This window comes from Lytechinus pictus, chromosome 19 (genome assembly GCF_037042905.1).
Source record: "Lytechinus pictus isolate F3 Inbred chromosome 19, Lp3.0, whole genome shotgun sequence".
NCBI lineage: Eukaryota > Metazoa > Echinodermata > Echinoidea > Temnopleuroida > Toxopneustidae > Lytechinus > Lytechinus pictus.
Window position 1 is genome coordinate 3,340,937 of NC_087263.1, and position 13,593 is coordinate 3,354,529.

Consider the following 13,593-nt stretch of genomic DNA (forward strand, 5'->3'; position numbering starts at 1 on the left):
AGATTCCTGCGTAAATGTAGGGCCTACCTTTACAAAAATGGCAATGATAGATGGGAAAAATTTCCCGCGCGGAACGAGCGGAGAAATCATAATAATATTAATGATAATAATACATAACATTTATAAGGCGCTTACTATGTTTCTAAGCGCACTGTGTTCTGTTTATGGTTTGTACTGTAACATTACAAATTAATGTCATTTTTGCACTTACGGAATTATGGGGGGGGGGGGCAAAACGATATACTTGCCACCCCAATATTTTCATTGGTGGGACGATCGCCCCTTGCCCCCCCCCCCCCGGACCCAGGATCAACGCCTCTGTCTCAAACAATTCCTCCCGATCATCCAAGCGTAAACCATAAACCACACTGAAAATGCTAAAGGTGCGCGTGCACCCCCGTGACCTTAAATATATGGCTTCAAACCCTGCTTTTATGCAAAAAAAAGTTTTTTATGGTCTGTGAAATCAAGCGATCAATAATAATATTTATGAGTACTTCCCTCTTTCGAAATGGAAAGATCTATATATATTCCCAAAGATAGTCATTAACCTTCAAATGGGCCTACCAAATATACCAATAATACTTTGTGTCATATTTCCTGAATGCCGTATTTTGAAAGTAAAGGAATTGTTACAGAAAAAATGAAGCTTCTTTTGATCGTTTTCTTGGCCGTTCATGTCTTGGTTGTCCCATCGACAAATGTAAGTAACTAAATAACTTTCAACTATATTTGAATTTTACTAGATGCTTTTATTTACAATCACTGATAGTGTTCACTGATTATAATTTTCTTTAAAAAAACCCGAAGTTCCTGCAGCAGAGTCTCGAGAAACCCTGTTATCTTACATGCATTTAGAAAAATCACAGAAAATTGATACTTGGTCTATACAAATTTCCAGTAATCAAATTTTTGTTTTTTTCTCTTCAACTATGATGTTCATGCATTCAATGTTTTCTTTTAAAAATCGCTAAGCTTATATCTCTGTTTACAATAGACATTGTGCAAATTTCCTATAGAAAAAATTATGACACTGTTGGATTTCCATAGAGTTACGATTGATTGGATCAATCGTAACTCTATGTAAGACGGGGCCCCCTGCATTTTAATATACATGTATTTTCTTATGAATCGGTAGGATCACATGCAGTGAGATATCATAACTGTGTTGTTAAATTAAGCGAAATTTCATAACTTTCTTATTTTACATCCGATTTTGATTCAATTTTTTAGTGTTATATGCTTGTTGGAATGTTCTATTTGTATTCAAATCAATTTTTTGTTGGGGTGGACCTGTCCTTCAAATAGGCCTAGTAGTAAGTTTAATCGTTTTTTATCTTTGCCCTTTTTATTCGTCACAAAAAGAATCAAGATATACAAAGCATGCGTTGCATTTCAATTATCAGAACATTGATAAAGTGTGTTACATAATAAAATCGGAAATAAATTGTTCTATACTTAAAAAATGATTTAAGTTGTACCCGCCGACAAGACGATCCATAGACCGAAGTGAAAAAAGAGGGTTTATTACCCGTCAGTCCATGGTCGCCATGGCGGCACCGCTGGGGTAGGGCTATAGCGCAACAAAAACAAAAATATGACATTTTCATAAATTACATGACCGAACGTAAGACATAACAACATTCCTACAACATTAACAGAAGATAAAACAAGCTCACAAAATGCGATTGATTTTTTTAACAAAAATACTAATCTTTAGTGGTGACAATATTGCAATGGAAAATATTTATTTATGTTTTGCCATTTTACAGTGTCGTTATTGGGTTTGCTTTTACTTCCTCAGTGCATCATCGACTTTATAAGATAAGACATAATTAAATTGTTTTCAAACTCAGGAGAGTCTCTTGGTATTAAAACATAGAATAAATTGTTTACCAAACAAAATATGAAAAGTAAATGCTGAGGTGGCTTGACTTAAGACAAGTCCACCCCAACAAAAATTCGATTAGGATAAAAAGCGAAGAATCCAACAAGCATAACACAGAAAATTTCATCAAAATCGGATGGAAAATAAGAAAGTTATGACATTTTAAAGTTTCGCTTAATTTCACAAAACAGTTATATGCACATCTTGGCCGGTATGCAAATGAGGAGACCGATGACATCATCCACTCACTATTTCTTTTGTATTTTATTATATGAAATATTCTAATTTCTCCTAATTGTCAAGGGAAACAACAATTAATTCCTCCCTGAACATGTGGAATTAGCATTGTTTGATAATATACGGTTCAGTCAAGTTGGCCCTTATTGTCAAAATATGTAAAAAAATGAATATTGTATAATTCAAACAATAAAAAAAAGAAATAGTGAGTGATGGACATCATCGACTGTCTCATTTGCATGTCACTGAATTGTGCAAATCATTGTTTTGTGGAAAAAAGCGAAACTTCAAAATGCCATAACTTTTTTTATTTTACATCCGCTTTTGATGAAATTTTCAGCGTTATGCTCGTTTGATTTTTCTCTATTTATTCAAATCAACATTTTTCTGGGGTGGATTTGACCTTAAATGGTTCAAATAATCCAAATAAAATAGATTCGCATGAAAGGAAATAATTAGGACTGAAATCAGTGACTGTTTAGGGTGTCGCATTGCATTCCTATTCAAAATTTGTAGTGTGTGATTCGAAGTCTGGTGTCAATAGTGATTTTTAATGGAAGAGTGAACATTTTGGAAGTCTGTTGCCTGTTATTGTTGTAAAGTAGATTAAAACGAGTAAACACCTTGGACGTTTCAAGGTTATTGATATTTAAACATGAAGGCATAAGCGACGTTGGTCTCGCCCACTTGTGAAAATAACCAGAAATATCGCGATTTGCGAGAGTACGCAACAGAATTTTATCAAACGTTCATTGTGATATAACTGGGACCCAATAATATTTGTCATAAGTGAGTCTTGCACGTAAATTTTAACGTTGACCTCAAAATGACCATTTACCTTATCATGTGACCTCCGTCAGCAGCATAACATGCAGGTCTCATAAGTACTTCTACAACCAAAGTTTGGATTAAAAGCGACTTACAGTTGCAGATTTATGTGTTATAATAGAGTCTTGCACATAAACTTTAACGTTGACCTGAACATGACCTTCGACCTTACCATGTGACCTCCGACTGCACCATAACATGCAGGTCCCCTAAGTACATCTACAATCCAACTTTGGTCGAAAAGTGACTCATTTTTGCAAAGTTATGTGTCAGAATGTTGGTGACGGACGGCATTTGGATCCTTTACCATGTTTACCGCCTTTACCTCTGGTGGGCGAGACACTGTCTTGTCTATATATGAATCTGTCTAAATGCAGAATCGCAGAAAAGAGAAGGAAAATCTCCAGGATACTCAACAAGATGATGATAATTTTGTCGTATTTTTTTTTCTTCTATTTTCCTGGAATCATTTTATAGCAATCATGGACACCGTTCTCACTACCTTCCTAAAACTAGTTTACTGGAAACTAGTTTAGGGCGATTCCATACGTGTCGTACGGGACATCTTAACAACAATTTGTAGTCTCTTGGCTGAATGCTTGAGAATAAAAACTTTCTTTTTTGTCAATGATAAAGTTAATGTGGGTAGCGATGTGAAAAACTGATAAAAAAAAAAAATGCTTGAGTACAGGTGAATTAAAGTAATGGTGAAAGTGTTTTGTGTCGTACGGGGCTCATAAATATCCCGTACGATAAGCAACATTATTCATCCCTAATTCATCAATGGAAAACATATTTTTGTTGGTTGCCATTTTTTTTACATGACTACCTAGTAGAACTTTAATATTACCACAAAATAAATTGAAGTTCTTAATTTGTTTAGACAGCAGGTGGAAAAGTGTTGTGAAAATCGCCCTTTAGTGAAAACTACAATTTAACCATGTTAACGTGTGGTGAGAACGGTCGAGCTTCAAACATGACAAATCAAAATACTCGGTTAACTTTAACCCCTTTTCTTTCGCGCCCGTCCATCGCAGTGGACGTCCAAATTCATCTAACATTTCAATAACTATATAGTGAATCCCCTTCTCTTGTGTCTGGTTTATGAATAGATTTTCCTTTGATATTGATTTTCCATGTAAACTCACTGGTGGTGTCTATTTTTGTTTCTAATAAACATCCATTTTATACAATGTCCGTCAACCAACTTGATACTTCAATATTTAAATTTAAAAAAAATGTATTCTCCACCGACTGGCATGACTGGTGACAACAATTCTAGGCATATGTCTTGACAACCCTTCGAATTTGAGCAAAAAAGTTTCGAAACCCATTTAATTTTCTGAGCTGGAATAATCGATTTGATACAAGTCATCTTTAATCCCCCGTCATCGTATTCTTTAACCAAAACTTTACGTTTTACTCTATCAGGGCCACCCCGTATTAATACAGTAATGTGTTCACCTTACCAGTGGCGTACCTAGGATTTTCCACAGGGGGGGCAAATTCGTCCGCCAAAAAATTTGACAGATAAAATGCTTGCTGCATTATAAAAGCTGAGAGGTAATTGGAGGTAAGTTCTCACAATTTGGATTTTCCCGTATAACGATAGATTCCTGGCTTTCCATAAATGGAGTTGAGATTCAATGTTGGATAAAGTTCTTTGCAATTCCGCCATTATATCTTCAAAAGAGTAAGAGATGTCGATTCCAAGGATTGTCAAAACGTAAAAAAAAACTTTATATCTATTGGTATTACTGGATATTGCAAACTAGGTTGTCCTGTAAACATTGCTTTCGTCTTAACGTAATTCAGTGAAAGTGATAAACATAATTGAAAATCACTTAACCCTAAAAGGACTGGGCTATTTGAGATGTATTGAGGAATGGGGGCATGATGTCTCTTCATTAAAATAATCCAGGTATATATAAATATATATATACAGGTATATAATCATTATTATCATCAGCATCAGCATTATTTTATTTGTAAACACCCTGGCTTATCCTTATTTTTCAATGCAGGCCGATGATGATGTCGTGAACTTTATACTCCAGAAGTTACTCGATCGTGCCGATGCACAAAAGGATGCCATCAAACAAGGATGCCATCACTACAAAACAAAAAAACAAGGTGTGTAATATATTTCATGACATTTTACTGGAGTATTCACTTTTCAAAAGGGGTAGAATAAAATGCACTGGTCTATTCATCAACATATAGCCGCTATATGAGCATATATGAACATTTGTAAAGATCATACAATTAATCATTGAATGAATGAAAGAATCAATCAACTAATCAATCAATTAACCAATCAATCAATCATTCATTCATTCATTCAATCAATCAATTAATCAGTCAATCAATTAATCGATTGATCGATCAATCAATCAATCAATAAAAAAATCAATTTAATCAATCGATCGATCGATCAATCAATCAATTAATCAGTCAATCGATTGTATTAACAGAGCCATCAGATGGGCCTCTCAAATGTACCAAGTGTCAGAATATTGTTGGGAGCAACCTTGACAACAAATACTGCGTATCTGAAATGCCAGACGAAATTGAAACATGTGCCGAAGGTGTTACAAAGTGTTACGTGAGTAATTAAAACCACTTAAAATCATGATTCAATACTGTCTAGCATATGGATAAAGCTTGTAGATAACTGCTTATTGCGAGAGTTTTCACTTCAACAAATGCAAGCAAAATAATTATCATTTTTATTACAAAAATTGCTGGTTTTATTGTTTTTCTTGTCGTTGTCAACATTTAGTAGTATTTATTGTAGCAGCTTTAGCAGTATATAAAAAGTGGTATATAGTAGTCTAGTCCAGGATAGAAGAGGCATAACCTTGTTTTTTCATATATACAATATTTTTTCATGGTTTCTTGTCAATTCGAGGGTGCTGATTACGAATCTGAATGATGCCACTTGTGTAACCTTGAGCATTTTCCGCAAATTGGCAAAATCCAATATGGCCGCCAAAATATGCAAATTACCCATGAAAATCATAAAATTGCCAGCAGACTGGCTACAAAATGTATTTCATTGTGTTGCAGGAGTGAAATAATCTCTGAAAAAACGTTTTTTGAAAAAAATATTTATTTTCTTCATATTCAAAATGGCCGCCATATACCCTATTATGTACAATGTGAATAGGGAAAAATATTTTTCACAAAAATATTCCCTAAACTGCAAGTAATTGTGATATATGGACGAAGTAATGTATGTAAATCATTAATGTTAACAAGATATATCATTTATCATGTCATGTATGGGAAAATTGTTGTATTTTATATTCAAAATAGCCGCTACTGGCCCAAAAAGTATTATGTACTACAGCAAAGGGGGCAAAAACAAATCACAAGAGTGAGCACTAAAATGCATATTATTAAAGTAAACGAGTGGAATGCTGACTAAAAACATAATTGTTCACAAAATATATTATTTAATATGCCATGTATGTGATAAATGTTGTATTTTGATATTCAAAATGGCCGCCAAAGGCCCTAAAAGTATTATGTACAATGGGAAAGAGGACCAATGAAATCACAAGAGTGAGCACTGAAATGCATTTATTTGTGATAAATAATTGGGATACTGTCTAAAAAAACATAATTTTTAACGAAATATATCATTCAGGTTTTAAGTTTGTGTTATGATACTTTATTTTGACTTTCAAAATGGCCGCCATAGACATATATTGTATTATGTACAATGCGAACTAGGAAATCAATTTTCACAGGAGTGAGCACCATAAATGCACGTAATTCTGATCTATGAGTAAAATATTGTCTGAAAGTACAATTTCTAACAAAATATATCAGTTCTCCTGCCAGGTAGGTGAAAATACTGCATTTTGAAAGTCAAAATGGCCGCTACAGGCCCTAACATTATTATGTACAATGTGAATGGGGACAAATGATTTTAACAGATTTTCGCTTTGCTTGACTAAAAGGTGGTGTACGAGTGAAATATTGTCTAAAAACATGATTACTCACGAAATATATCATATTATATAAAATTTATGTGATTAATGTATATTTCAAAATTGAAAATGGCCGCCATATGCCCTTTTGTGAAAATTCTCTGTCCTCATTCAAATTGTACATTATACAGTAAAGGGCCTATGGCGGCCATTTACGATTTCAGAATGCAGCATTTGCCACCTTAATTACACCAGATATGATATATCTCGTTAGTAACCATGGTTTTAGACAATATTTCACTCTTACATCACAATTATATGCAATTCTTATAGTCAAGCAAAGCCAAATTCTGTCGAAATTATATGTACCAAATTACAATGTACATAATACTTTTAGGGCCTATGACAGCCATTTTGAATTTCAAAGTACAGCATTTATTACCTCCATGAGCAACATGGGATGTATTTATTTAGAAATCATATTTAAGACAATATTTGTACTCGTACATCACAGCAACATGCATATTTTATGATTACCACTGAAAATAAGTTTCCCTAAACGCATGTAGCATAATTTAGTTAAGGCTTGTAGCGGCTATTTCGAATGTCAAAATACAGTATATATCACTTACATGGCAGAAGAAATGCTATATTTCATAAAAATCATGCTTTCAAATAATATTTTACTCATACAAAAGGATTATATGGATTTCATAGTCAAGCAAATCCAAATTCTTACAAAATTACATGTCCCCATTTACATTGTAGATAATACTGTTAGGGCCTATAGGGGCCATTTTGAATTTAACAATACAGCATTTATCTCATGCATGACTAGAGAAATGATATGTTTAGCTAGAAAACCGTGACGTGTTTTCAGACTATATTTTACTCGTATATCACAATTACATGCATTGTATGTACTTATTCTCGTGAAAATGAGTTTCTCCATTCGCATTGTACATAATGTATAATGGGCATATGGCGGCCATTTTGAATTTCAAAATACAGCATTCATCACATAAATTGCATCTCAAGTATTATATTCCGTTAAAATTGAATTTTTAGCCAATATGCCACTCGCTTATCTTAATAATATGCATTTTAGTACTCACTCTTGTGATTTTCTTTTGTCCCCATTAACATTATACATAATACTGTCAGGGCGTTTGGTGGCTTTTTGAATACTAAAATGCTTCATTTATTACACACATGACATAACAAATGATATATTTCGTTAGCAATCATGTTTTCATCCATTACTTCACAAAAAATCACAATTACTTGCATTTAGTGCTCACTTTTGTGAAAATTATTTTCCCCATTCATATTGTACATAAAGTTGAATACAGCGGTCTATGGCGGCCATTTTAAATATCAAGAAAATACATATTTTTTCAAAAATCGTTTTTTCAGAGAGTATTTCACTCCTGCAACACAATTACATACATTTTATAGCCAATCTACTGGCAATTTTATGATTTTCATGGGTAACTTGCATATTTTGGCGGCCATATTAGATTTTGCCAATTTGCGGAAAATGCTCAAGGTTACACGAGTGGCATCATTCAGATTCGTAATCAGCACCCTCGAATTGACAAGAAACCATGAACAAATATTGTTTATATGAAAAAACAAGGTTTGGACAATTTTCTATGGGGCCTATCCTGGACTAGTCTTTGAAGTAGTAGAAATATTAGCAAAAGACGTAGTAGCAGCAGTAGTAATAGTGGCGATGCTTGTAGATTTTTGTAGTAGTAGTAGTAGTAGTAGTAGAAGTAGTAGTAGTAGTAGTAGTAATAGTAGGGGTAGTAGTAGTGGTAGTAGCAGTAGTAATAGTAGTACTAGTAGTGGTAGTAGTTGTAGTAGTAGTATTAGTAGTAGTAGTAGTAGTAGGAGTAGTAGTATATAGATAGAAGAAGAAGAAGAAGAAGAAGAAGGAGAAGAAGAAGAGAAAGCTGCTCCAGTTGTCCCACACTATTTGCCCCGTTTATTACTGTGTATAGCCCCCATGACATCACCCCCCCCCCCCGGTGGGGGAGGGGCGGTACTTCGTGTAGTATTCTCCATATGCAGTACCCCCAGGTATTTTGATAGATTGTGTAAAAAATAACATTTTAACCTAAAATTACCTTCATTTTGTCGTGCAAACCCCCCCCCCTTTTTTTTCTTACTTTTCAAATTTACACCAGCACCCCTACTTTAAAAAATCGTTCCCAGCGCCCTGGTTGCCCCATCGTCAAACAAGTTACTGATCCATCATCATTTTTTATCACTTTAGACTCGAGTAAGGAACCTTGTGGACACAGAAGCAATGCGTATTTATTCGATGGAGGTCATCCGTGGTTGCCAACCAGACGGACTCGTGTGCGATGAGGCCATCGCCATAAAAGGCCGTTATGAGAGATACACACAGTGTTGTCATGATAACGAGTGCAACGTGGACGACGTCGTTCCATTTCCTGAAGAATAGGTCATCTTATCAATCAATTTCGACTTCTGCTTGACACGACTCCATAGATATAAATCCTTTATTGCAGAGGAGGAAAATGATGCACATTTATATGAGATGTTAAAGTGCGGTATGGTGTGTAATCCCGTAGGATTTTTTTTTTGCCAAAATTGATTTTTTGGTTGTTTTGGCTTCAAAGGGTCCCTTAACCCTAAATATCCCGGGGTATTTTGATTCTTGTCATTCCCGGGGAAAGGGGAAGTTCACCCTGAAGAAAACTTTGTTGTAAAAATAGCAGAAAAAATAATAAAAAAATATTGGTGAAGGTTTGAGGAAAATTCGTTAAAGATTAAGAAAGTTATTAGAGTTCAAAGTTTTGTATTTGTGACGTCATAAATGAGCAGCTGCCCCATATGTTATGTAATATAAAATGCATGAATTTCAAATTTTGTATGGTTCCTGATGACTTAATTCTGTTTTCTATTCATGATCGGGTGTAAAATGATTTGTCTATTGATATACAAAAGGTACAGTGAAAACCATTTTCAATTTTCTGAGAAAATGACATTTCATTGATTTTTTACCATTCGCTATGTAGGAATGCGGCTCGCATATGACGTCACAAATCAGGTAATTGAATTCCTAATAATTTTTTAATTCTTTGATGAATTTTTCTCAAACCTTCAGCAGTATTTTTTACTATTTTTACAATAAACTTTTTGTCAGGGTGAACTTCCCCTTCAAGATCTCAGCCGCGGATTGCGCGATCACAACGAACATTTGCATGATGGTAGAGAATGACGTAATCTACGCAGTTGCATTGGTAAATTTACCTGAATTCATATATTTTTATTTTATATGAATTAATTATGCTAATTTATTCATGAAATCATACTTTTTGCTCTGATTCACTAAATAAAAATCCTAGAATGCTATTTTTGGTGAAAATATTCGATGATAATATTTGATGATGTTGTGATGTCAATTTTTTCACTTTTACCATATGGGGGCGGACTTTACAAAAAATGCCCTAAAATTGTGAAATATTACCCTCAAAATGTAATTTCCCCCATTTTGGCACTATAATTAGGACAAAAAGATTACAAAATGAAATGAATATGTCTTGTTATACAGTCCAATAACAGTAGGAAATAAATGTGTCAATCGTATGATGAGTGATATTTTTATCCATTCCAAATCATAAAAAATTTCATGGATAAGAAGGTTTATTTCTTGTTCTGAAAATTTTACTTTTCACATGTTTCAATCATTTTTGCCTGCAGCATATACATCTTTTCAATTATTCATGGGGGCTGAGCATTATAAATCACTTGCTATATCAATGAATAACCCATTTTGGACACAGGTATTGTTGGCCTTTTCAGATCTTTCCCGCCTTATTGTTGATGACGTTGCATGTCAAGCCCTTTGGAATAATCCAAAAATTAAAATGAATAATAATGTAATATTTTTTTCAGGTCTGGGTGTGCTAATGGGGTGCGTTTTGTTAATGATATTTTGGGAACAGATGGAAAATTTCTCTCATATTTTGATCTTCAACGCAAATACAATGTACACGTCAATTTTCTTCAATATTATGGACTGTGCAGCGCCATTCGATATGGTTTCAATAAACATGTAATACCAAAAGCTATGGAGCCTATTATTCCAGAAGCACTATTTTTGATAATTAAAGTAAAAAAAGGTTGTGCTCACATTTACAATATTTTTTTGAAGTATAAGTTAAAAGATTGTAAAAGTCTCATCAAATGGAAACAGACGTTTGACTTTGACAACACGATATGGATGTTCTACTATCAAATACATTTTTATTCAACTGCAGATGTCAACATGAGATGGTTTCAGTTCAAAATAGAGAATATAATTATTTATATGAAAGATGCTTTGTTACGATTTAAATTGGTTACAGATAACTTATGTATCTTTTGTTATAATCATGAAGAAACTATTATGCATATTTTTTGTTCTTGTGCCCACACAAACGAAATATGGTCTCAACTCGAAATTTGGTTTTCTCGTAACAATTTGCATATCAAAATTTCAAACCAGAATAAACTATTCGGTTTTTACGGAAACAACAATGGTGCTCTTAATTATATTTTTATAATCGTTAGAAAATAAATTTTCGCAGCAAAATGCAAACACTGTCTTCCAGTTTTCGACCATATTTTGTCTGAAATAAAATCTTATTATGGTATGGAAAAGTATATATATAAAACAAATCTGAAAGAGAAGAAATTCATAAAAAGGTGGTCATCTTTTACTTTATTACATTAAGTCTCTCAGATATCATTCTAAAATACATATATATATATATATATATATATATATATATATATATATATATATATATATATATATCTTGTATGGATTTTTTCTTTCCTTTGCACTTTGATTTTGCTTTTTTTATACAAATGTTACGACAATTTCATGGAATATTGTATTGTACATATTCAACTTGTGTGTCATATACTGTGTTAATCATTCAATCATGTATTGTAAAAAAATATGTATTATAGGGATTTCAATAAAGGACCCCTGTGGAAGGGTTAAAAAAAATAACAGAGGAATACATTACGTGTAATTTATATGATTATTCTTGGTCAATTGATGTAAAAAAATCCACCCCATTTCAGGATTTTATGCAGTGAAAACCTTACTACAACACTCAATGGCGCCATAACTTATCATGATGATATTATGTCATGACACAGATCCTGTAGGACTTTTGTGCCAAAATTTATTATTTTTTTTTGCATTTTGGATTCACTTGGGTCCAATCTATCAGGAAGTGATAGGGTTCAAATTTTCCCGACCCTCACCCAGTGCCTGAGGGGGGGGGGGGATAACATATCTCAAGACCCCCTAAAATCCGGTGTATTAGCAATTTTGCGACTGGTTAAAAAATTGAATAGTTTTATTGTATTTTTATCATCCCGAGACGGCTAGTATGCTTATATCTGAAGACTTCCAGTTAGATGACCATCAAACCAACCATATCTCCCACCTCCTCCCATACCCCCCCCCCCCTGACTGGCATACAACTTTCACCATTCGGCCACTCGTTCTAGAGTACAATTTACGATTAAAGGTATTGTTTAACTTTGTGAGCAGCCGATTTAAAAAATTCTCAAACCAAGATGAAACATGTGTACAAGTGCATGTATTAGAACTAATAAACCCTGAAAACAACCATTATTGAGAATGAAAAGCTAAAACTACAAGGCAAACCCCGATTTTGTAAATAGGCGTCTTATAGACGCCTAAATAGTACACATAAGTGTATGGGATGAAATTAAGATGGTGTTCTCGGTCACTTTATATTTCAATTTTTGAAGCACTAAATAATTATTTTCGAACGCAATTTTTTCTGGGCTTCATTTTTGTAACATATCACAGACACAGGTGACAAGTGTGACCTTCTAGCTCAGATTTTTTAAAAGTCAAACCAATGTTAACCAATCACTTTAAAGGACTTCTATTCGAATTGCCATATCAACTTCTCGGCCAATTTCCAATTACTGACAGACAGAAAGAAACACATAAAGTATATTTCTATGCCCCCCTACACACGCACACACATGCACATAATCAGCATTGAAATAATATGTAATGTTTTATTCATTATTCTTCACAAGATTTAGAAAACTTCCGAACTTACAAACCTGCACTGTGCCTCAATTTCTAAGGTAGGGCCTATAGACCAGTCAATGTACGACCAAAAATACCCGGAAAAATTGCAACAAATTGTTTTTCAACAGTTCTTAGTACTATTTGACCTCAGGAATATTATACTAAAAATCTACCAAAATCCGCATCAGGGAAAGTGGTTCAAGATAGCATCCAAGATGGCAACCATTCACTGAAAATTAATGAATACGACTCACTTGTTATCCACCCTAGAATCCTATTTCGTTTCATACTCCATGGTCTAGGATGTAAAATAATTTGTTGACACGGGTAGAGTGATAAGGACACCAGGGTATCTGGAAACTCCAAGATGGCATCAAAAATGGTTTAATGATTTCTAAGGGTGAAGTAATTCATTGGAAAAAGTTACAAGGACAGTGAGTGGTCTGGTGGGTCAAAAATCCATGATGGCTTCCAAAAATTTATTCTGAAATGGCTGCTAATACTTAAAGCAGACATAGCTCATTTCATATCGGCCAGGGAAATGTGATTTTGATGTTTAAACCACTGGTTTCAAGGATCAAATAATATATTAGGAT

General features: G+C 33.8%; 1 long non-coding RNA gene across 1 annotated transcript; it reads left to right on the forward strand.

Annotated features, from left to right (window-relative positions):
- The first annotated feature begins 4,983 nt into the window (after nucleotides 1–4,983).
- Nucleotides 4,984–11,631, forward strand: LOC129283157 (uncharacterized). The gene is made up of 3 exons (XR_008586675.2): nucleotides 4,984–5,086; nucleotides 5,428–5,558; nucleotides 9,173–11,631. It is a non-coding gene; the product is annotated as an uncharacterized LOC129283157 (long non-coding RNA).
- Nucleotides 11,632–13,593: the final 1,962 nt, after the last annotated feature.